This window comes from Pelodiscus sinensis, chromosome 3, assembly GCF_052426305.1.
Source record: "Pelodiscus sinensis isolate ZL-2025 chromosome 3, ASM5242630v1, whole genome shotgun sequence".
Taxonomy (NCBI): Eukaryota; Metazoa; Chordata; order Testudines; family Trionychidae; genus Pelodiscus; species Pelodiscus sinensis.
In genome coordinates this window covers 27,794,812-27,817,167 of record NC_143054.1, presented here as the reverse complement: position 1 = coordinate 27,817,167, position 22,356 = coordinate 27,794,812, and the positions used below count along the sequence as shown (strand labels likewise).

At 46.1% G+C, this 22,356-nt stretch overlaps 1 protein-coding gene across 6 annotated transcripts in view; it reads right to left on the bottom strand.

Moving 5' to 3' along the window:
• The window catches only part of ROCK2 (Rho associated coiled-coil containing protein kinase 2), a 155,746-nt gene that overhangs the window by 111,137 nt on the left and 22,253 nt on the right, over nucleotides 1–22,356 (bottom strand). The window lies entirely within an intron of this gene.

The window sequence follows — 22,356 nt, the reverse complement described above, 5'->3', positions numbered from 1 at the left end:
TGCCATAACCATTCAGTGGCCTTTGGTACACAATTTAAAAACAATAACATTTTACCAAACAAAGATATGAATAATCAACATGAAATTTTCTCAATCTTCTCCTTGCTGCGTGGTAATGCATGGAGGAGAGAGAACAGAGAATCTGTCCACCCCTAAGAACTATTACTACAATAGTCTACTGTGATGAATACATAACTAGTTGAGAAAGCAAATTCCTTCACAGTAGAGTATTTAATTTACTGATCATACTTAAACTGAAAGTTACATAAACAGTCTTGTTTTCAGCAGACTAGCTGTATCATTCATCCAGTGAGAAACACAAAATGATTTTACACATCAATTATTCTGCAACTATTAAGAACAGAGGCCAATGCACAAAAAAATTAAAATTTTACTTTTTGTTCAGAACCCTTAAATTACAACATTAAAACCAAATTCTTTATCAGTGCAATGCCTGAGTGTTACTGTATATATATTAAACTCTGGCATTCATTCCCAAGACCTTCAGATGTGAAGATGTGTCCTGTGGCCGTTGTTAAAATTACATTACTCTAAAATAAAATCACTTTCTAAGTAACTCTGCATGCTCTGTTACACCTTGTAATCAGCTGGAAGTACATTAATCAAACTAGTAGTCAATCTATTCCAATAATCCAGTTATCTCAGGAATATTCATTCTGTCCCAGCACTGTCCAAACAGCAAGTTTCAGGTCAAGAATGGTCAACCACATGGACTCAAAAAGCCCCTCAACTGGTTGATACATCATAAATTATGTTATACTGCCACTTCAGAGTATGCATTGAGTTTGTGCTTCAGCTACAGGCCATTCTCTGTATTGGAAAGGGCAGGGAATCACTGCAGATACAATGAGGTTGAGAGGAAGGTGAAAGACAAAGTTGGATTTGTCAGAAGTCAATTGCAAAGTACAATTGCTCAGAAGTCAAACAAGGAGTATGCCCCTAATTTATGTGAAAGGTATTGCCCATTGTTCAACCTTATTAAAAGGAGTTACCAAAATGTTTAAAAGCTTCAGGGGATAAATGAGTTAGTCTGTAAAAGGAAAAACATAAAAAACAACAAATAGTCTAGTAGCACCTTAAAAACTAAATAGTTACAAGAGGCTGATAAGAACCATTAGGACCTCCATTGTTTGGTTGGTAAGTCATAGGATGTGGAAGTGAGTGTGCGAAGCAGCGGATGTCTTTGTTGATACTATTTGCATAAGAATTAAACTTGTAAATGAAGTTAAGTTCCAACCCTTCTCTGTATATTTGGCTTGTGGAATTTGCCTGAAACAAAAGGATGACTTTAGAGACCCATTAATGAGTGTCCATATAGATTAAAGTGCTCTTCAACTGGTTTTTGTGTATTGCCTTTTCGGATATCTGAAATGTGTCCATTAATTCTTTCCAGTAGAGACTGTCCAGTTTGGCCAGCTTACATGGCAGTGGGGCATTGCTGGCATTTGATGGCATAAATCACATTAGTGGATGTGCAGTTAAATAAGCCTCTGATTTGGTGGCTGATGTGGTTGGGTCCAGTGATGAAATCGCTTGTTTAGATGTGTGGGCAGAGTTGGCACCGGGGCTGATTGCAGGGTTGAGTTCATGGATGATTATGCTGGAAGTGTGTTACGTGGTTATTGGAAAGAATTTTTTTGAGGTTAGGGGGTTGTCTGTAATCGAGGATTGGCCTTTCCCCCAAGGCATCAGAGTGAGGGGTCATTTTCCAGGATAGTTATAGATTGTTGATAATGTGTTGGAAGGGTTTAATTTGTGGACTGTAGGTGATGACAAGCAGAATTCTGTTGTTTTCTCTTTTGGGCCTGTCTCGAAGTAGTTCATGTCTGGGTAATGTTTAAGGTCCACTTTGAAATTTAACTGTTCTACTCCTTTGAGCTCTGAGGACATCTGGCTCAACCACAATATTGAGGTTGCAACATTTTGTGTACTTCATTTCAATAATGGTTGGGAAGGGGAGGGTCAAAACTAAAGTCCAAGGGTTTCAGTCCCAGGTTAAAGGCTGTAACCTGAACACTGGAATACAACATTTAGATTAATCAAATATTTGATAGAAATCCCATTGACTATTTGATTCGTTAAGTAGTTAATAAAGGTTCCCTTCACCTTTGAACTGCAGCAAGAGCCTTACTGGGGTTCTAGTACATTTCAAACCCCCACTGGGGTTCTAGTACATTTCAAAAGCAGAATCGCAGGAGAAGTGGCACAATTGCAGACTGTTTCAGTCCCCGCTTGCGCTGCTTCCCACTGTGCCTCTACCGCCCCTGCCTCTACCTCCCCCATGGAAACAGTGCTTGGGGGAACCACCTTTTAAGCGGGCTCCCTGAGCACTGATAGAGGCAGCAAGGGGGGGATGCAACTAGTCGCATCACTAGTCGACTATCTGATATGCTTATACTTATCAGATAATTGACTAGTCACTTAAATCCCTATCTGAACCCCACCATCCATGGCTGAAGCCAAAGCCCGAGCCATGCCACCTCAACAAGTCTAATGCCAGCCCTGACCCGCAGTTAAGAGAACTGCTGATTTATATACAGCAGAATGCAATTGACCTGAGGCAGACTGAGTGTAAAATACCTTTGTCTCCACCCAGAAAAATAATTTTTATAAAACCTCAGTAAATAGATTCACTGAAAGACAGATTTGAGAAAGTCTTCCTAAGTAAAAGCAAATTTTTCACAGTATCTGAATTCAGATGAACAATAGCATGAATAAGTATTGCAAAAGGAATGTGCATTATATTTGTGACTTTATGTGGCTATGTCAAAATGGAAAAGAAAAGTATTTTTTTCTTTTAAACTTACTCAAAAAATGGGACCTAGAAAAGCAAAGCAAATACATCAGTATTTCAGCAATCCTGCTAATATTAGCCTGAATTGGAGAGTTTATAGGACTCAAATACAGCCACCACTCTTGATCCAGATACAGAAACTACGAGATACATATGCTGTAATTTGGTAAATGAGGAGGCTACAATTTCATTTAAATTATTAGCCAACAAGAAACCACTAATCAAACTGCCTGGCAAGTCTGCTCCTGTGTGGATTTCACCAGGGTATCACTGGCCCAGGTTCTTCAAACCGGAATGCAGGAATGAGACAAATACCCTCACTACACTCCCAGACCAACCCAGGGCCCTTGGCTGGAAGCTATAGACCCAATCCATTACACCAGGGGTGGGCAATAATTTTTAAACAAGGGACACTCCAAACTTTTTGCAATTGGTCAAGGACCGCACTTCTATTCAGGGGGTTTGTGGTCTGAGATGGAAGTTAAGTTCAGAAGGGAGCTTGGGGTAAGGGACTGGGATGCTGGAGGGGGTTAGGGATCTCAGAATTTGGTTGGAGGAGGGGGCTGTGATCTGGGGCTGGGGCGCATGGCCCCCGAGAGGATTGTGGCCTGCGGGAGGGACTTTAGGAGAGGGTTCAAGGTTTGAGAGGGAGTTGAGGGAGCCGGGTCCATCCCCGGGGCAGGGGTGCAGAGGGTTTGGGTGCGACCTGAGCTGGGGATTAGTGTGCAGGGCCAGGGAGGGGGTATAGGTGCAAGTGAGAATTCTGAATTGGGGGAGGAGTGTTGGAGGAGATGCAGGGTCTGGGAAGAAGTTGTGCCCTGGGAGAAGGGGTACAGAGGGTTTGAGTTGTGGAGCAGGTAGTGAGAAGGGAGATGAGGTGTTAGAAGCAGGCTCTGCTGGGGAGGCACTTACCTAATTGGCTCCCAGCCAGCAGCCCTGCAGAAACCTGAGTCAGACTGTCTGCTGCAGGTTGCTCGCTGCTCCACATGGCTCTACTCAAAGCATGGGGGGGCGCAGGAGGAAGGAAGGAACAATTCCCACACTGCGCCTGCCCCCAGCAAAACTTCTCAGCTCCTATTGGCCGGAAAATGGCTAATGGGAGCGGAGAGATTTTGCTGAGGGAGCAGCATGCAAAGACTCCCTCCCCTGCAGTCCAGAGCAGAGAGCAACTGGCTTTTTAAAGCATAAGCTACTCTCTACCTAAGGGTTTCAGGAGGTGGCTGCGGGCTGGATCCGGTGGCTTAGCAGGCCACATCAAGCCTGCTGTCAGCCTCTTGCCCACCCCTGCATTACACCATAGGTGCTGACTACCAGCCAATTTGATGCTGGGGGCACCACCACCCAACAGCTAATGGGAGCTGCACAGTCACCAAACAACTGTGACACTAAAGCTTGTGACACTAATCTCAATTTCAGAAAGCTTTTAAGATATGTGTTTCACTAGCTGAAAAATGATTTTTTTTCAAGTAAGGAAAACTATAGAGTAAAACAGAAAGCATAAAGCACTGAGAGACTCTATAAATCCGTGGTCCCCAACACGGTGCCCGCGGGCGCCATGGCGCCCGCGGGAGCATTTCCATGCGCCCGCCAGGTGCTCGGGGCTGGCCTGGCACCAGGCGCATGGCAGGGGGAGCGCCGGCGCTGGGCGGGGGGAGCGCCGGCCCCGGGCGCGCGGCGCTGGGCGGGGGGAGCGCCGGCCCCGGGCGCGCGGCGCTGGGGGGGGCCGCCCCCGGGGCACAAGTGTCCCCGCCCCCTGGCGCCCGGCGGGCAAACGGCCCCGCCCCCTGGCGCCCGGCAACCTTGAAAGGTTGGGGACCACTGCTATAAATGAATACATATTTGACAAACGCCACCTCCACCCCCTTCCTATACCTACTGCCTCTGATAGAGAGGCCGCAGCAGGGGAAGGGAGGAGGGAGCTGGTGCTTTCAAGCTAGATCCCCACATACAATGAGTTCCCATGGAGCTGCTTCTCCCCACCACCTCCACACCCAGGTAGTGCTACCTCTTTATCAGATGCAGCCGGGGAGGGGGAGCAGAAGCAAGGGCTCACAGAGAACCAGCTTTACTTCCCCTCCCCACCCCCGCATGTAACCGCTAAAAAAATCCTACGTTTGCACAAATACACATTAGTTAACATCTCAAGAAAATGATGCAGAGACTAGCTGCAAGAATGAAACATAAGAAAAACTGCTTATTGGAAGAAAATGATATGGAAGGAGATGCGTATATGTCTGAAGAACCATGTGGATCAACTTTGCAATGCATCATTCTTCAAGACTCTCTCTAGGCCTTTGTGTAAGTGTGCTTTAACAAGTAAATTCCCAAGCTATGTGCTATGCCGGATGCTGCTATAAAAATAGTTTAGTTTAGCTAATCTTTATGACATTTAATTAGTTAACTAGGTTTAGAATCTATCACCCCAAAAAAAACAGTACAGGCAGTCCCCGAGTTACGCGGATCTGACTTATGTAGGATCCGCAGTTACGAACGAGGATTTCTCACCCCGGAGGACTGGAGCGGGCGAGAAAAGCTGCTCCCCGTCTCCCTGGTCTGCTGGGGGAGCCAGCAGACCAGGGAGATAGGGAGCAAAGCGGCGGAGGACCCGGGGCCGGACACGCGGCCGCTTCCAGATCAGCTGATCTGGAAGTGGCCGCGTGTCCGGCCGGGTCCTCCGCCGCTTTGCTCCCCGTCTCCCTGGTCTGCTGGGGGGGGGGGGGGGGACGCAGCTAGTGCCCCCCCCCCAGCAGACCAGGGAGACGTGGAGCAAAGCCAGGGGCCTGTGGTAGAGCAGGTGGGGCGCTGCCGGTTGGTCCCGCAGCATCGCTCCTTGGCGCTACTGGACCAACCCGGCAGCACCCCAGCTGCTCTGCCCCAGGTGTCCCCAAGTCAGCCGCTGCTGAAACTGACCAGCGGCTGACTACAGGAAGCCCTAGACAGAGTTGCTCTGCCCCCAGCTTCCTGGAATCAGCCGCTGATCAGTTTCAACAGCGGCTGAATCTGGACTCCTGGGACAGAACAGCTGGGGCACTGCCGGGTAGGTCCCCACAGGACCAACTCGGCAGCACCCCAGTTGCTCTACCCCAGGCGTCCCGCAACAAAAGCCTGGTCTGCTGGGGGCGGGGGACGCACTAGCTGCTCCGGGTCTCCCTGGTGTGCTGGGGGGGACTCCCCAGCACAGCAGGGAGACCCGAGCAAAGCCGCACAGGCGGCGGGGTCCCCTGACTCTACGGCTTTGCTCCTGTCTCCCTGCTGTGCACAGGGAGACAGGAGCAGGGTCCCGCCGCCTGTGTGGCTTTGCTCGGGTCTCCCTGCTGTGCTGGGGAGTCCCCCCCAGCAGACCAGGGAGTCCCGGAGCAGCTTTTCTCGCCCTGGAGGACGCGGTGGCAGGACCGCTGTGCTCTGGGTGGTCCTGCCGCCCGCGAGCTCCGGGGCGAGAAAAGCCCCGTTCGTAAGTGCGGATCCGACATAAGTCGGATCCGCGTAAGTCGGGGACTGCCTGTACAGAAAACTGCAGTAAGAGAAATCTAGAGTTACCAGTTGACAGTAAGTGTCATTTTATTTGATACTGCATAGTAAATGCCCCTTATTTTGGAACATCAGCCAGAGACCATAATGGTGAGGCCAGCAGTCTAATTCCCTTCAGCATAACTCAGCTTTCCCAAAGGAATCCTATCTTATACGTGTTTTCTATGGGGCTTACTCCAAAATTAAGTGCACTCTAAGAACAATCAGCCTTTGCTCTTTTGGTAACTTGGAATCAGAACTGCATCAAAATGACAGTAGAAGTTGGGAAGGTAGTTGTAGAAGTTTTAAGAGTTCCGTACATTTCATGTTCTGAGAACATGTCTGTTAGAAATAATAAAATTTGAAAATTAAAAAAAAAAAAAGATTTTAAGGACAACCATCAGCTGGCAACTCAGGAGATGGCATCAGTTGCAAATGTGTGAAACATCTGTGTAACATTTAAGATTCAATTTAAAAAAATATAAGTGATATTGTGTTTGTATGTGATTTGGTTCTTGCCATTCCTGATGTACTGCTGCTGCATGTGAAGCTTGGTACAGGTAATTAATATTATGTACTATTTAGGGGTGTAAGCGACTAGTCGAGTCAGAGGCAGTGAGGGGAGAAAAGCAGAAGCCAGTGCTGCGGGGTGCTGACTTAAAAGCTGGCTCCCCCAGCACTGTCTCCACGGTGCAGGAGGGGTAGGGCAAGCAGATGCACAGCGGTCAGGGATCCAGCATGAACTGGAACCACTCAGTCCTAGCTCACGCTGGGTCTCGGACATACCTCCATTGCGGCTCTTAACATAGTAGGAGCCAGGCTGCCTGCGCACCCTGCTCCTACTAAGGGGTGGGCAATAATTTTTGACTGGGGGCTACTCCAAGATTTTGGAAAGTGGTCAAGGGACACACTCTTCCATGATATTAATGGAGGAGATGCAGAGTCTGGGATGGAGATTGGGTGCAGAGGGAAAGCTTGTGGTAAGGAACTGGGGTGCAGTGGGGAGACTGGAGTCTGGGAGAGAGTTTGGGTGAAGGAGGCGGTTGTGACCTAGTGCAGGGGTTTAGCATGTGAGCTAGGGTAGAAAAGGATTGTGATCTGGGGCAGGAGATTGGGGTGCCAGATCTAGTAGGAGGTTTGACTGTAAGAGGGGGACAGAGGGTTTGGATATGTTGAGTGGGGGGACAGAAGGTTGGGGCAGGGAGGAGCTGGGGTGCCAGAGGCAGGCTGTGGCCAGAAGACTTATCAGCCAGCAGCCAAACCAGCCTGCTTGCCTGCAGAGCTTAAAACATTTCCCAGCCAGCCTATCTGCTTGCCTGGCCATGTGCTTCACTGAATAACTGAGCCGAGGAGGGTGTGTGGGGTTCTTCTTGGCTAGCTGTTATTCAAACAAGGAGTTCCCATTGGCTGGTTTCTGGCCAGAAACCAGTCAATGGAATTGTGCTGGGGGCAGGGCAGCTCCTGAAATCCCCCCCCCCCCCCCCCCCGCTCCAGTTTTGAAACAGAAAGGAAGCCCAACATCCACATTTCTGCAGTGGGCTGCGGGGCAAGCCTGGGAGTCTGCCTGGTGCTCTGAGCTGCCTCCACAGGTCAGATCCGGTGGCTTGGCGAGCGGATCCGTATTTTGCCCAGGCCTGTCTTACTACATTTAAACTGTAGAGCCGCAGTGGGGCCCCTTATCGACTAATTGTGTAGCTGATACAAATTTGATCAATACAAAGTTAACAACTCTAGTAGTATTACCCAAATTCATAAAAATCCAGGCATCTAAAAAAATTACTCAAAGTATACCCTCTTCGATATTGTAAAATGCTATACTGAACTGTAAATTAACAAGTTTTAGTGATCAGTGTTGCACCACTGTTTGAAGAAATATATAAATAGTATCAGTGGGAAACATGATTTAAATCAGTGATTTTTTTTGATGATTTAAATCGCCTTGATTTAAATCAAACCACCCTGCTGCTGACATTTGAAAGGAACCTCAAGAAACACTGGAGAAGTGCCCAAAAAACAAAGTTAAACTGCTGGCAGTGAAAAACTGGATAGATCAAGCACATTTCTAGGGTTGGGCAATATTTTTGATGGGGGAGGCACTGCAAGAACTTGGTAAGTGGTCAAGGGCCACACACTTCCAATTAATGGAGGAGGTGCAGGGTCTGGGATGGAAGTTGAGTGCAGAAGGAAGCTTGAGGTAAGAGATTGGGATACAGGAGGTGGTGTGGGATCTCAGAGGGAATGTGGATAAAGGAGGGGTTGTGATCTGGAGGATGGCTGGAGGAGGGGGTGCAGTGTCTGGGAGGGGGTTGTAACCTGAGGCAGGAGTGGGAGCGGGGATTTGAGTTGGGACTAGGGGTAGGAGAATGGAGTGCAAGGTCTGGGAGAGGTTTGTGATGTGGAGGAGGTTTATAGGAGGGGGTACAGGATCAGGGAAGGGTTATAGGTGCAGAAGCAAGGGTGCAGAGGATTTGAGTCACGTAGAATCATAGTATCAGAGGGGTAGCCGTGTTAGACATGCATCTGACGAAGTGGGCCTTTGCCCACGAAAGCTTATGCTCCAACACTTCAGTTAGTCTATAAATTGCTACAGGACTCTCGCCGCTTTTATACAACACTAACTGGAAGGGACCTCGAGAGGTCTTCATCAAGTCTAGTCCTCTGCCCTCATGGCAGGGCCACACACGACCTAGACATCTATCTTACCTACTTTTAAATATCTCCAGTGATGGAGATTCCACAACCTTCCCAGGCAATGTATTCAGTATTTAATCATCCTGACAATTAGGAAGTTTTTTCCTAATGTCCAACCTAAACCTCCCTTGCTGCAATTTAAGCCCATTGCTTCTTGTCCTGTCATTAGAGATCATGGAGAACAGTTTTTCTCCTCCCTCCTCCTTTTAACACCCTTTCAGGTACTTGAAAGCTGCTATCATGTCCCCTTTTCAGTGTTCTCTTTTCCCGAACTAAACAAACCCAATTCTTTCAGTCTTCCCTCATGTTTTCTAGATCTTTAATCATTTGTGTTGCTCTTCTCTGGACAGTCTCCAATTTCTCCACATCTTTCTTGAAAAGTGATGCACAGAACTGGACATAATACTCTAGTTGCAACCTAACGAGCACAGAGGAATGACTTCTCATGTCTTGCTCACAACACTTCTGTTAAAACATCCCAGAATCATGTTTGCTGTTTTTACAACAGTGTCACACTGTTGACTCATATGAAAGGGTGCATCTACCCTTGTGTCCCCCCTCCTAGCCAAGCATTGCTCTGCAAAGGTTGGCCTTGGTTTTCCCTTCACTCAGGCTCCTCATTAACATCATAGATTCTTCTGTCCAATAACAACATCCCTTTTGGGGTGTCTGTCTAATTAACACAAAATCAACTAAAAAATAAAGTCTCTTCTGCCCTTAACTGTGAGGTCTGCTTTTTTAAAAGTTCCTATCCCTAGGGCTGTTACACTTCAAAGGCAGAAACACCCTTATCGACTATTCGATTAGCCAATTAATCTAAATTTAACATCCGTAGTAGAAACTTCAATTATATTTGCCTGCACTGTTCTGACTCTGTGGAAGAACAGAGTGCTTGTCTTCAGAGCACGGACATTACTTTTTTTGAAGGGATTATGTTTTTCAATGAATTTGTCGTCATCTTATATATATGTGGAGCTCCGATAAATGGATTTTTTAAATCCCAGAGTTGTCACAATAATAGCACCAATATAATATTCTAATTCAAACATCACATATTGAGTCTATAAAAATGTATATAGTATATGCTGGTTACTTGGGGGTGTTTGTGTTCATCCATTATAGTTGTTGTAATCTAAAAAGCATAAACTGTGTCTAGTACAGAACTACCGATTGCAGAATAAATATAAAGTTGCAAATACAATAGATTACATAATCTGCCAATCACAACAACAGAAGACATTTTCTGCTAAAAATAAAAAGAGAAAGGAAATTCTATTAGCAGGACTGGAGAATTTGAATTTTCAGTACAAGGCATATAAAAACAAATATTATTGCATGACATTTACAAAAAATGTGCTTGTTTTAGGAATAATTTTACATATTAAATTTAAACTTCTACAGCTTCTCAAAACAGACTTCTATACTTGCACTTTCCACAATTTCATTCTGAGAGAACTAATATCATCCATTACATTCAAAGCAGCGTGTTCTAAATTTAAATGTTTGATTAGGAAATTTTGCTTTTGACCACTATAAATCAAGAGTCTATTTTAAGTACAGTGCATTGTATTTCATTTTTTAAAAACCAACAGAAAAATCCACTTTTGGTAAGTGATTTTTCTTTTCAGTCCTTATGGTACCCATATCTGAGCCTTCCTATTATTCTCAATCTGCTATTATCTACATCTCTTTTATTCTTCTACCTTCTTGTCTTTCCTTAACTCTCCCAATCTCATGAAAAATATACGGAATTAGGTGGAATCATAGAACCATAGAACCATAGAGCTGGAAGAGACCTCAGAAGGTCATCAAGTCCAGCCCCCTGCTCTGGGCAGTACCAATCCCAACTAAATCAACCCGGCCAGGGCTTTGTCAAGCCGAGACTTAAACACCTCTCAGGATGGAGACTCTACTACTTCCCTAGGTAACCCATTCCAGTGCTTCACCACTCTCCTAGTGAAATAGTTTTTCCTAATATCCAACCTGGACCTCTCCCACCCCAACTTGAGACCATTGCTCCTTGTTCTGCCATCTGTCACCATTGAGAACAGCCTTTCTCCATCCTCTTTGGAACCTCCCTTCAGGAAGTTGAAGGCTGCTATAAAATCCCCGCTCACTCTTCGCTTCTGCAGACTAAACAGACTCAAGTCCCTCAGCCTCTCCTCATAGGCCATATGCTCCAACCCCCTAATTATTTTGATTGTCCTCCACTGGACCCTCTCCAATGTGTCCACATCCTTTTTGTAGCGAGGGCCCAGAACTGGACACAATACTCCAGATGTGGCCTCACCAGAGCCGAATAAAGAGGAATAATAACATCTGTGGATCTGCTGGCAATGCTCCTCTTAATGCAACCTAATATGCCATTAGCCTTCTTGGCTACAAGGGCACACTCTTGACTCATATCCAGCTTCTCATCCACTGTAATCCCCACAAGCTGGTCAGACGCCCGGGAGTGTGTAGGGCTGGGGACTCAGGACATGGCGTCCGCCCCAGGTGCATGGTCACACAGACTCACAGGCCCATGCTGCAGCACCCCATAATTCCCAGGAAGAAGCCCTTGAGTGTGCCAGCTTCCTTAGGCATCACAACCCTCCGGGGGTTAGATCATAGACCCCTCTGCCTCCTGGGACCACCTCCCATGGACCACAGGAGAAACCCCTCCTAGGAGCAACACCCCTTTTGAAGATCATCCGCAGGCCCCTCTGCTTCCTGGAACTGCTTCTCAATGCCTTCAACACACCTGGCTCTTGCAAGCCCCCCCTTCTTTCTACTTCACCCCAGTCACTTACTGCCAGATGCTCTATCCACAGGGTGCAGTCCATACGACCTCTGCCATGGAGTGTGGGGGAGTTGCCAGCCTCTGCACCCCCATCTGCAGTTAGGTGCGACTCTCAGCCAGCCAGTAGAACAGAAGGTTTACTCATTGACAGCATAGCACAGACTTCTTCTTGGTTCTTGTAATAGCATTCAGTACAATTGATCTTGGGGATAAGGGGACCCAGAGCCAGGGCTCTGGGCCCCTGCCCAGCCCCACAAGCCAGCTAGACTTGCCCCTCCCTAAGCCAGTCAAAAAACTCAACTCACACACCTAGCAACTCCATGACAGCTCTATAGTCCCCTCCTTTGTTCAGAGTCCTGGGACCAAGGTGTTATCTGCTGTCACCTGGTCCTGAGGACATTGAGAGAGTGAAAATACTGCCACAGTGAGTAATGCCCAACCTTCCCCTCCTCATCCAGACAGTGTTGCAGTACTCAGGGAAACTGAGGCACGCACACACACACAGAGTTACTATAGAACAGTGCAGGACAGCAGAATCACATACAACACAACAAAGCAAACAAAGTGAATACAAAAACAGAGTGAATACAGTGACTACACGAGTGAATACAATCCCCACTATGTCACAAATACCTGAACAAAATACCAGAAAATCAGGCCTCTGTTACACTGTGGGTCCAGGACATCTTCTTCACCTTTAGATTTTTCCCTCACACTGAGATTAGTATAGTACATCTGTGGTCATGCAACCACAATTAAAGAACTGAGAAACAAGGTGAGGAAATCAATGAAACAGAATGAATTATTGTCCCACAGTGCATGTGTATTTCAAAACAGTTATCCAGAAGAGGAATGATTTCAAGGCAAGTGATTCTTACACAGTTACAAGAAAATAAAAACATCCAAACTCAGACCCACACTTCAGGAAAACAATTAAAGCATATACTTTTACTGGAAAATAGGTCTCAGTTTTTGCATCTCAACTGTTATTTAAATTACTCCTTCACTCTCTAAACCATGGGCTCCCAAACTGGGGGGTGTGCCCTCGTGGAGGGGCATGAAGAAATTTCAGGGGGGATGAGGGGACCCAGCCACACACACACACACACACACACACACACACACACACACACACACACCCATCAATCCCACTCCAAGTTTTGCTGCTACTTTTTTGGGAGGGGGGTCGTGAGGGTTTCTCAAAAATCAAAAAGGGGGGGCATGATGCCGAAAAGTTTGGGAACCACTGCTCTAAACGGTGGTAAGGAAGATTTAAAGAACAGAAATTGTATAAAATATCTATTATAAAACAACACACAAACATTACATATCGAAAGGTCACATTTTCATATAGTCAATTTTGCAACAAACTGCTATTTAAATTCCAAACCTGTAAGCAAACACACAAGCATGTGCCTCACTTTAAATAAGTAGTCACAATGAAGTAAACCAGACTACTTGCATGCTTAAAAATCTTGTTTAATTAGTTAACTGGGTCAACATTAAGTTTAACTAGTTAAATGATTAACCAGGAGTGGGCGGGGCATTCCAGCCAGCTGGGCTGGAGAGGCCCCTACACACACATACCCTGCCACAGCCAGGCTGGAACTGGCAGTCTGGTGAGGGGAGTGTGGAAGCAGCCACAGGTGGGTGGGAGCTGCCAGCCCACACAGGCTCATGGGCTAGGAGTTAGCAGGCTCCCACAGGCTGGGAGCTGGCAGTCCTCTCTTCCTGCTGCTACTTCCACCCCTTCTCCCATGTGAGGTTGCCTACTCCCAGTCCATGTGGGCTGGGACCTGGAAGCCCCAAAGGGCTGCTCTAGGGTAACTGTTAACCATTATCCAGTAAGCATCATGCATTAAGGGTGATACTTACCAGGTAACCGGTTACCCTTTCACCTCTCTACCTTAAAATTAAGCATATTTGAAAATGTCTGCAGGATTGGGGCTTAACAAGGATACTTATAAACAAAACAAACAAAAACAATGTACATGCCATTTTTTTTAAATGGCTCAAATTCCAACAAATAAGATAATAGTCAATCTTTGTAGGATTTCATCCAAAAGTAACCATTTAGTTATAAATCCTTGGAAACAAGAATTTGTAATGAGAAACATTGTATAGCCCACAGATAAGCAACAGGAACTTAGAAGTTCATGTATGTCACAATGAACAGCTTCCTTGTTAAAAGAAATGTTTTTCAAGCTCATATTCTAACATGGGTAAAGAATGAAAGTTTGGGCACACCTAGAAAGTATAATAATATTTTTTTTAATAATTGCCTATTTTTACATTGATAGTTCCTTTAATAAATGTTACCTTTAAAAAAAAAAAAAAACAACTTGCTGAACTCCTTGAATTTCATTCAAATATATATTTCTGAGAATGACTTTGTCCTTTGGTATGTCCGACCACAAGATTCTATATCTATAGACAGTGAGTTCTGTCATCTCCTGAACTCTGATACTTCATGTATTTTGTCTTTGTATTTTGTGTGTGTTTTTCTTATTAAAACAGTGCTCAGAATTGCTTAATGTCATAGTACAACTAGGAAATAAATTAATGTAAAACAGATTGTGATGAAACTGAAAAACTCTTTCCTGTATACAGCATACTTGACATACTTTCAAAAGATATAGAAGTGAAGAATTGAGAGTACCAGTTCCACTTTAACTTTAGTGAATGCTTCATTACATTTCCAACCACCACTGCCTAAAAAAAGAAAACCTATCACTGAAGTAACCAGATCCTCCCTTAATAGTTTAAAATAGTCTGTCCACTCAAAATGAACTTTATTTTACGTCTATAAAAATTTATCAACTACTGTATTTAAAAGTGTATATTACATCAGAAATAGTTATATCAGCCTTGGGTTTTTTGGTATGTGTATCCATCTTTCTCTTTAAGGGCCTAGAAATAGGCTCTCTCATTTTCTTCTTTGAATTACAGCACAATAGTCACTATAACTACGTTGCTGTAGATCACAGGTTTGCATTAATTTATGATGAGAAGCCACTCCAAGAATTTGGTAAGTGGTCAAGGGCTGCACTCTTCCATGATATTAATGGAGGGGTTACAAAGTCTGAGATAGAGGTTGCATGCAGATGGGAACTTGAGGTAGGGTATGAGGATGCAGTACAAGGTGTGGGGGTTGGGAGGGTTTTTGGGTAAAGGAGGAAGTTGTGACCTAGGGCCAGAGGATCCGACAGTCATGCCGGGTCCCTGGAAGGGAGGCAGCTCTGCATTCCCAAGGGGTGGAGCCTTAGGTGGAAGGGGAGGGGCTGGGGAAGTCAGCCCTCCGCACCACCCAGAGCATGCCGCATGGGCCCAGCATTTAAGAGCTGTCCGGAGTGCACTGTGCTCCAGTGGCAATTTAAAGGGCTCGAGCCTCAGTAGCAGCAGTGGCCAGAAGCCCCAGGCCCTTAAGAATTGCTGGTCCCCTAGGCAGTTGCCCCCTTTGCAACCAAGGAGTACAGGGGAGAGTGCAGGGTTTGGGAGAGGGTTCTAACCCGGGACAGGGGTGCAAGAGGTGGTGTGGGGGTTTGGGCTGTGACCTAGGGCAGGAGGGATTTGTGACATGGGGCAGGGAGGGGGTATGGGTGCAGAAACAGAGACACAGGGGGCTTGGATTACATGGGTGAAGAAGGGGGGCACTGGCTTGGAGGGGAGAGGGGCTGGGGTGCCAAAGGCAGGCTCCCTGTCTTATATGCTTCCACACACTACTCAGAGCGGCCGGCTGTGGAGGCCATGTGCTTCTCTGCGCACTGTGAGACCTTGTGAACTGCCTGCACTGCAAACACAGCCCAGGCAGCTCCCATTGGCCAATTTTTTATATAAACTACACTCAGAAATAATACAATGTAAAACATTAGCACCTACAAGTCCACTCAGTCCTACTTCTTCTTCAGCCAATCACTACAACAAACAAGTGTGTTCACATTTATGGGAGATAATGTAAATAAGCAGGCAACCATGTCAACGAAAGAGATAAGGCAATCAACTGGCACTTTTGTTGCCAGTGTTGCAAGGCATTTACGTATCAGCTATGTTTGTCCACAGGCAAGCAAATCAGTTCCCAAAGGAGCACAGGAATCAATAATTTGTTCAGGTAATGGTTGAGTACTAAGAGCGCCTACATTTAAAAGAGCAAATACATTTGCATCAAGTACACAGCAGTTAGTCAATGTGCATCCAACTATTTAGTTCTTCCTCGCTTCAGCTTGAGCAACAGATCAAATCAAGCATCTCTGGAGTCCCTATGACAGAGGTGGGCAATAATTTCTGACCGAGGGCCACTTCAGAAATTTTTGAAGTGGCCCTGAGTGGCCCTGGAAGCGGTGGGGCCTCAGTCAGAAAGGGCAGGGCCAGGACACTTCTGTGCTTCCCCACCCACAGACCCTGATTGGTCTGGAGTGGGTGTGTGCAAAGTCTTTGCCTCTCCTCCTCCCCCCCCAGTTCTGAACAGCTGGCGGTTCCCTCTAGGTACCCATGCCCCTGGTGGTGGGAGGAGACTTCACATGCTCCCCGCTGCTGCCCCCAGGTCAATCAGGGCCTGAGGAGGGGGAGCACGTGAAGTCTCTTGCTCCCTGCCCCCGCCCTGCAAGGGAACGCCTGCGCTTAGAGTCAGCCACCAGCTAAGCAGCAAAGATGCAAAAAGGGCACTCAAGGATGATAGAGGCATTGCAGGGAAAGAAAGAAATTATTGGCTCCAGAGGCAATCCCAGCAATTAGGGGTCCTAAGGCTAACTTCAATACCATCAAGCCAGTTGAAACTATAGTAATGAATAGAATGATCAAGATACACAGAAGAACACAATTTGTTGGAAAAGAGTCAAAATGGTTTTTGTAAAAGAAAATCATGCCTCACCAGTCTATTCGAATTCTTTGAATGGGTAAACAAGCATTTGGACAAGGGGGATCCAGTGAATATAATGTATTTAGATTTCCAGAAAGACTTTGACAAGATTCTTCACCAAATACTCTTAAACAAAGTAAGCTATCATGGGATAAGAGGAAAGGTCCTCTCATGCACTGGTAACTGGTTAAAAGAGAGGGAAAAAAAGCGAAAGTATAAATGGCCAGCTTTCTAAATGAAGACAGTTATATACAGGCAGTCCCCGGGTTACGTACAAGATAGGGACTATAGGTTTGTTCTTAAGTTGAATTTGTATGTAAGTCGGAACTGGCTCCAGATTCAGCCACTGCTGCTGAAACTGACCAGGGGCTGACTACAGAAAGCTGGAGGCAGAATTGCTCTGCCCCCAGCTTCCTGGAATCAGCCACTGATCAGTTTCAACAGCGGATGAATCTCAAGCCTGGGACAGAACAGCTGGGCTGCCAGGTAGGTCCCTGCAGGACCAACTCGGCAGCACCCCAGCTGCTCTACCCCAGGGTCCACAACAAAAGCCTGGTCTGCTGGGGGGGGGCAGACCAGGGACACGAGGAGCAAAGCCGCAGTGGCGGCGGGGTGCCGCGCCTCTGAGGCTTTGCTCCGGGTGTCCATGGTCTGCTGGAGATGGTCCCCAGCAGACATGGGACACCCGGAGCAAAGCCGGGGAGGCGGAGGGGTCCCGCGCCTCTGAGGCTTTGCTGTGGCAAAGACTCAGAGGCGCGGGACCCCGCCGCCGCTGCGGCTTTGCTCCCAGAGCCTCTGGTCTGCTGGGGACCATCTCCAGCAGACCAGGGACACCGGGAGCAAAGCCGCAGCGGCGGCGGAGTCCCGCGCCTCCCCGGCTTTGCCAGAGCAAAGCCTCATAGGTGCGGGACCCCTCCGCCTCCCCGGCTTTGCTCCGGGTGTCCCTGGTCTGCTGGAGACGGTCCCCAGCAGACCAGGGGCACCCGGAGCAGCTTTTCTCACCCCGTAGGTCGAGGTGGCGGGACCGCTGCGCTCTGGGCGGTCCCGCTGCCTGCGAGCTCTGGGGCGAGAAAGCCCCGTTCTTAAGTGCGGATCCGACATAAGTCGGATCCGCGTAACTCGGGGACTGCCTGTAGTCGTGTTCCCCAAGGGTCTGTTCTGGGACCAGTACTGTTCAATATATTAATAAGTGATCTGGGAAAAGGGATAAACAGTGAGGTGACAAAACTTACGTACGATACAAAACTACTTGATATAGACAAGTCCAAAACAGACTGTAAAGAGTTAGAAATAGATCTCACAAAACTGGGTGAGACATGGCAGATTCAATTTCATGTTGATAAATGCAACGCAACGCACATTGGAAAACATAATCCCAGCTATACATGTAAAATGATGGGGTCTAAATTAGCTGTTACCTCTCAAGAAAGAGATCTTGGAATCATTATGAATAGTTCTCTGAAAACTTAGGATGTGAAAAGGTAGTTATCCATCACCCTTACTAGATGATGCTTATCAGGTGACAGTTAACCAGTTCCCCAGACAGTAGTCCCCTGTCCGTGGCCTGCTGCAAGCAGAGGGCTTATTCCAGCCCAGACAAGGGGGCCAGGAGCTGGTGGCAACCCCAGCCCTCAACCCAGTGCTTACCTAAACAGTAAGAGCTATAACCACCAAATGTAGTATGCAGCTTCTTCTTATCATATCTTAAAGCTAGTTAAGGGTTTGGTTATGCTAAGAAAACAGGATATGCCTGGAATTCTCATAAAATGGAAAGTGATGGGTCTGGAAGGAGAGACAATTAAATTGCAGAATGACCACAGGGGGTCAAGCAAGGGGCCAGACATGAGGACCAGGACAGATATAACCCCATTGGGCCAGCAGGGGGTAGGGGTGATGAAAGGGACAGCTATCTACTATGTATTTCAGAGAGTTTCTCTGTTTGTGTATCTGTCTGTGCGTCTGTCTTCTGGCTAGGGTTGCCAGATGGTTTCAACAAAAATACTGGACACACTTGACATTACATCACAATCACATTACATCTTATTTAGAAAATACTGGACATTTATATTTTTTCAGTTTGTTTCCTGAACAGAAAGCTCAAATACTGGACTGTCCAGTTCAAAACCGGACACCTGGCAACTCTACCCCTGGCCAGGGTACACGCACCCCTTCCCCAGTGCGTGCCTGCTGCATCTACTGTGGTCAGGTACAGACACTTCTCACCTGGCCCTAAGCTGCTGAGGGAAGAGAGGGTGGGGGTTGTTCTCTCCCTGGGGCAGCCTGCATTCTGAACCCCAATATGATTGAGATCTATAAAATCATAAATGGCATGCAGAAACTGAATTATGAGTAACACTTCCTAAACACAAGGAATGTGGGGGGGGGTCGCCAAATTAAATTAACAAGCAAGAGGTTTAAAATAAGCAAAGGAAGCATCTCTTCACATAATCCAGAGTCTATCTAGGGAACTCTTTGCCAGAGGATGTAGTGAAGGCTAAGACTATCACAGGGTTCAGGAAAGAACTAGATAAATCCATGGACGATATGATAATTTCATGGATTGCTATTAGTTATGTAACAAGTTTGTCACGGAGGTCACTGAAGTCACAGCTTCCATAACCTTTTTGGAACCACAATAACTTCTGCCAAAACCTGTTCAGCTGGCCCAAGGGCCACATGAGCAGCTTGGGCAGTCCCAGGCCAGCTGCACCATCACTGCTGGGGGAGTCTTGGGCCACAGAGCCCTTCTGCCCCAGCAAAAGCAGGAGTTTGGATATGGAAGGGGGCTGGGTGTTAACACGCAGAAGGGGGTGAGGTCTCTGGGCAGCACTTTCCTTGAAGAAGCTCCTCAGCAGCACTGTCCCCTCCACAGTTCCTACTGACCATAGTTCCAGAACAAAAGGAGCTATAAAGCTAGCACTTGCATGGACCTAAGAGCTGAGAAGGGGACATGTTGCCACTTCCAAGGAAGTGTATAGGGAGCTTACCAGGCCCACCACACATTCCCTCCTCTTGTGGCATGCCCCTCCCTCCTAGCATCCACACCATGACCATGGGGAGCCCACCCTCTAGGCTGCCTCCCCCAAGAGCACCTACCCCTAAGATTGTGTCAGTGATATATAGTACAAGCCACAGACAGGCTATGGACCATGAACATTTGTTGACTGCCAGTGACCTATCCATGACTTTTACTAAAAACACCCATGACTAAAATGTAGCCTTAGTTATAAGGCACAATGGGCAAGGATGCAGAACCATGCTCAGCTGTGTCTCTAGCCAATTTTTGCCAGAAGCTGAGAATGAATAATTCATCACATGTTGCCCAATCAATACCTGTTCTGTTTATTTCCTCTGAAGCACCTATCATTGGCCACTGTTAGAAGACAGGGTACTGGGTTAGACAAACCTTTGGTCTGATTTTTTTTTTTTTTAAATAATGGAGATTGCCTATCTCCTAGAACTGGAAGGGACCTTGCAAGGTCATCGAGTCCAGTCCCCTGCCTTCACAGCAGGACTGAGTACCATCTGTGATGAATTTTTGCCCCAAATCCCTAAACGGCCTCTGCAAGGATTGAACTCACAACTCTGGGTTTAGCAGGCCTATGCTCAAACCACTGAGCTAACCCTCCCCCCTGCATGGCCCTTAAGTTCTTATATTCAGAAATACTTTAAATAAAAATCTTTGTAGTCTTCCTTTTCTATAGCTAAAACTTTAGGTTTCCCTCTCTTTTTTTCAGTGTCTCTCAGCCATTAAAAACCCAGAAAGTACAAGTGAAATAAACTGCTAGTGCAGATGATTTCAACAAGAGCTCTCATACTGTGCCATACAGATCATGAATGGAGTGTGAGTTAGCTGAAAGCATAGCATCAGAGAAGAATTGTACTGATTAAAATCATAAAGATACCTCAACTAATTCTGAGCTGTAGATATGCCTTAAACTGCAATACATATTTTAACAAAATAATTGAACTCTGGCCCTGACAGCATATTAATAGGCACACATATACATGTTAAACAATTCAAAATCTGGATAAAACTGGTCCTATTCACTAGGATTCTAGGTGGTCTCTTCCTATATTAAAAATAAGCCTCTAGTTCCTACCTCCCATTTACATGTATATTCTTAATCCACAGTAAAATCAGGCCTGTTCTGACAGAGCTCATCCTACTTTGATAACTGATTTAAGAGACTGGAAATATACATTTTAAAGGCCACTCCTACATTATACCCAAACTTCATTATATTTTTTATATTCTGAAAGTCATAACTTTCCCCATACTTGATATATTTTGAAAAAAGTGATTCCCATTTGATCCCTCACATGCTTCCAAGGTCACTGCAAAAGATCCAGTAAATCAATCGCCACAGTATCAATATTGCTAATGCATTTTCCTCTATAAAACAAAGACCATTAGCGCAATGTTTCCCCAGCATTGTTCTTCTATAAGAAAAAAAAATACAGGTTGTACCTCCCTAAACCAGAACTCCCTGGTCCGGCAGGACCACGTATATTCCTGTACCGAAGAGCCCAGAGCCAGGGAGTTCTGGCAACAGGGCCAGGAGCATGGGGGAGGGGGAGGGGCAATGGCAACTCAGTCCAGAGCCCTGCGGCAGGGGGGCAGGCAGCATAGCAGGGAGCTCTGGCACCAGTTGTGGCTGTGGAGCCTTGGCCCCAGAAGCAGTCATAGAGCCTCTGCGGGCCAACAGTGAGGAGGAGGAGGTGCAGTGGCTAGGGCTGGAGCCCAATCCCATGGGCAGTGGGACCAGGCATGGGCCAGAAGAGCTAGCAGCACTCATCAGGCGCGAGTTTGGGGGCTGTTGGCAGGGGACCTCCCCTGGTCCAGCAAATCCCCTTGTCTGAGATTAATCAGGTCCCAAAGGTGCCAGACTAGGGAGGTCCAAACTGTACAACTGTAAAAATAATCCTTATTTGATTCTGTACTACAGAAAATGACCTGTTTTGTCCCTTGAGTGTTTTAATACAACTGATTTCCCTTACTCCAAGAAAACAGTGCTGGGGACAGGGCAGTAACTTGCATGAAATTTATTTCTGGATATTTCTGCCCTAGGAATCAGGTTTGGCAGCAAGATAGAAAAAATTAAGTGTCACATCCTGGGATAGAATGCACAAATAAGGCTTTCTGCTTCTCCAATCATGAGCCCAGCACTGTACTTGATCTTGGATAAAGTCCAGAAGTTTGTACGTAATTTAATCTTAAAAGTCAGCATCCGTTCTGTATAACATGTTGACAGTGAGAAATATAAACTTAATTTGTACATTACTTACTTGGTAGGATGCTTATGTCTGGGTTTTTTTTTTTTTTTTTTTTTTTTTTAAAGTACAGTGGGAACTCACTAATTCACACTTGTGACTAGGAGACACATTGAGGATTATTTCGTTTTATAAATTAGTAAGCTGGAGTGATTTAAATTGCTTATTTTAAAGGAAAATTTAGATTTTTAATTTCTACATTTTTATTTTGAAAAAAAATTGTAAATGATGCATACCTTATTTAATACATACTTTTTTTACACACACACACACACACACACACACACACACACACACGATAGAATCTGAAATTCAGTTAAAAAATGCACAAAAGAGTATGTTAAAGTTAATTTAAATTAAATGAAAATCCTTTACTTATGTATCCAGAGCATTACAAGACATATTTTGCATTTCAAATTATCTGATTTATTA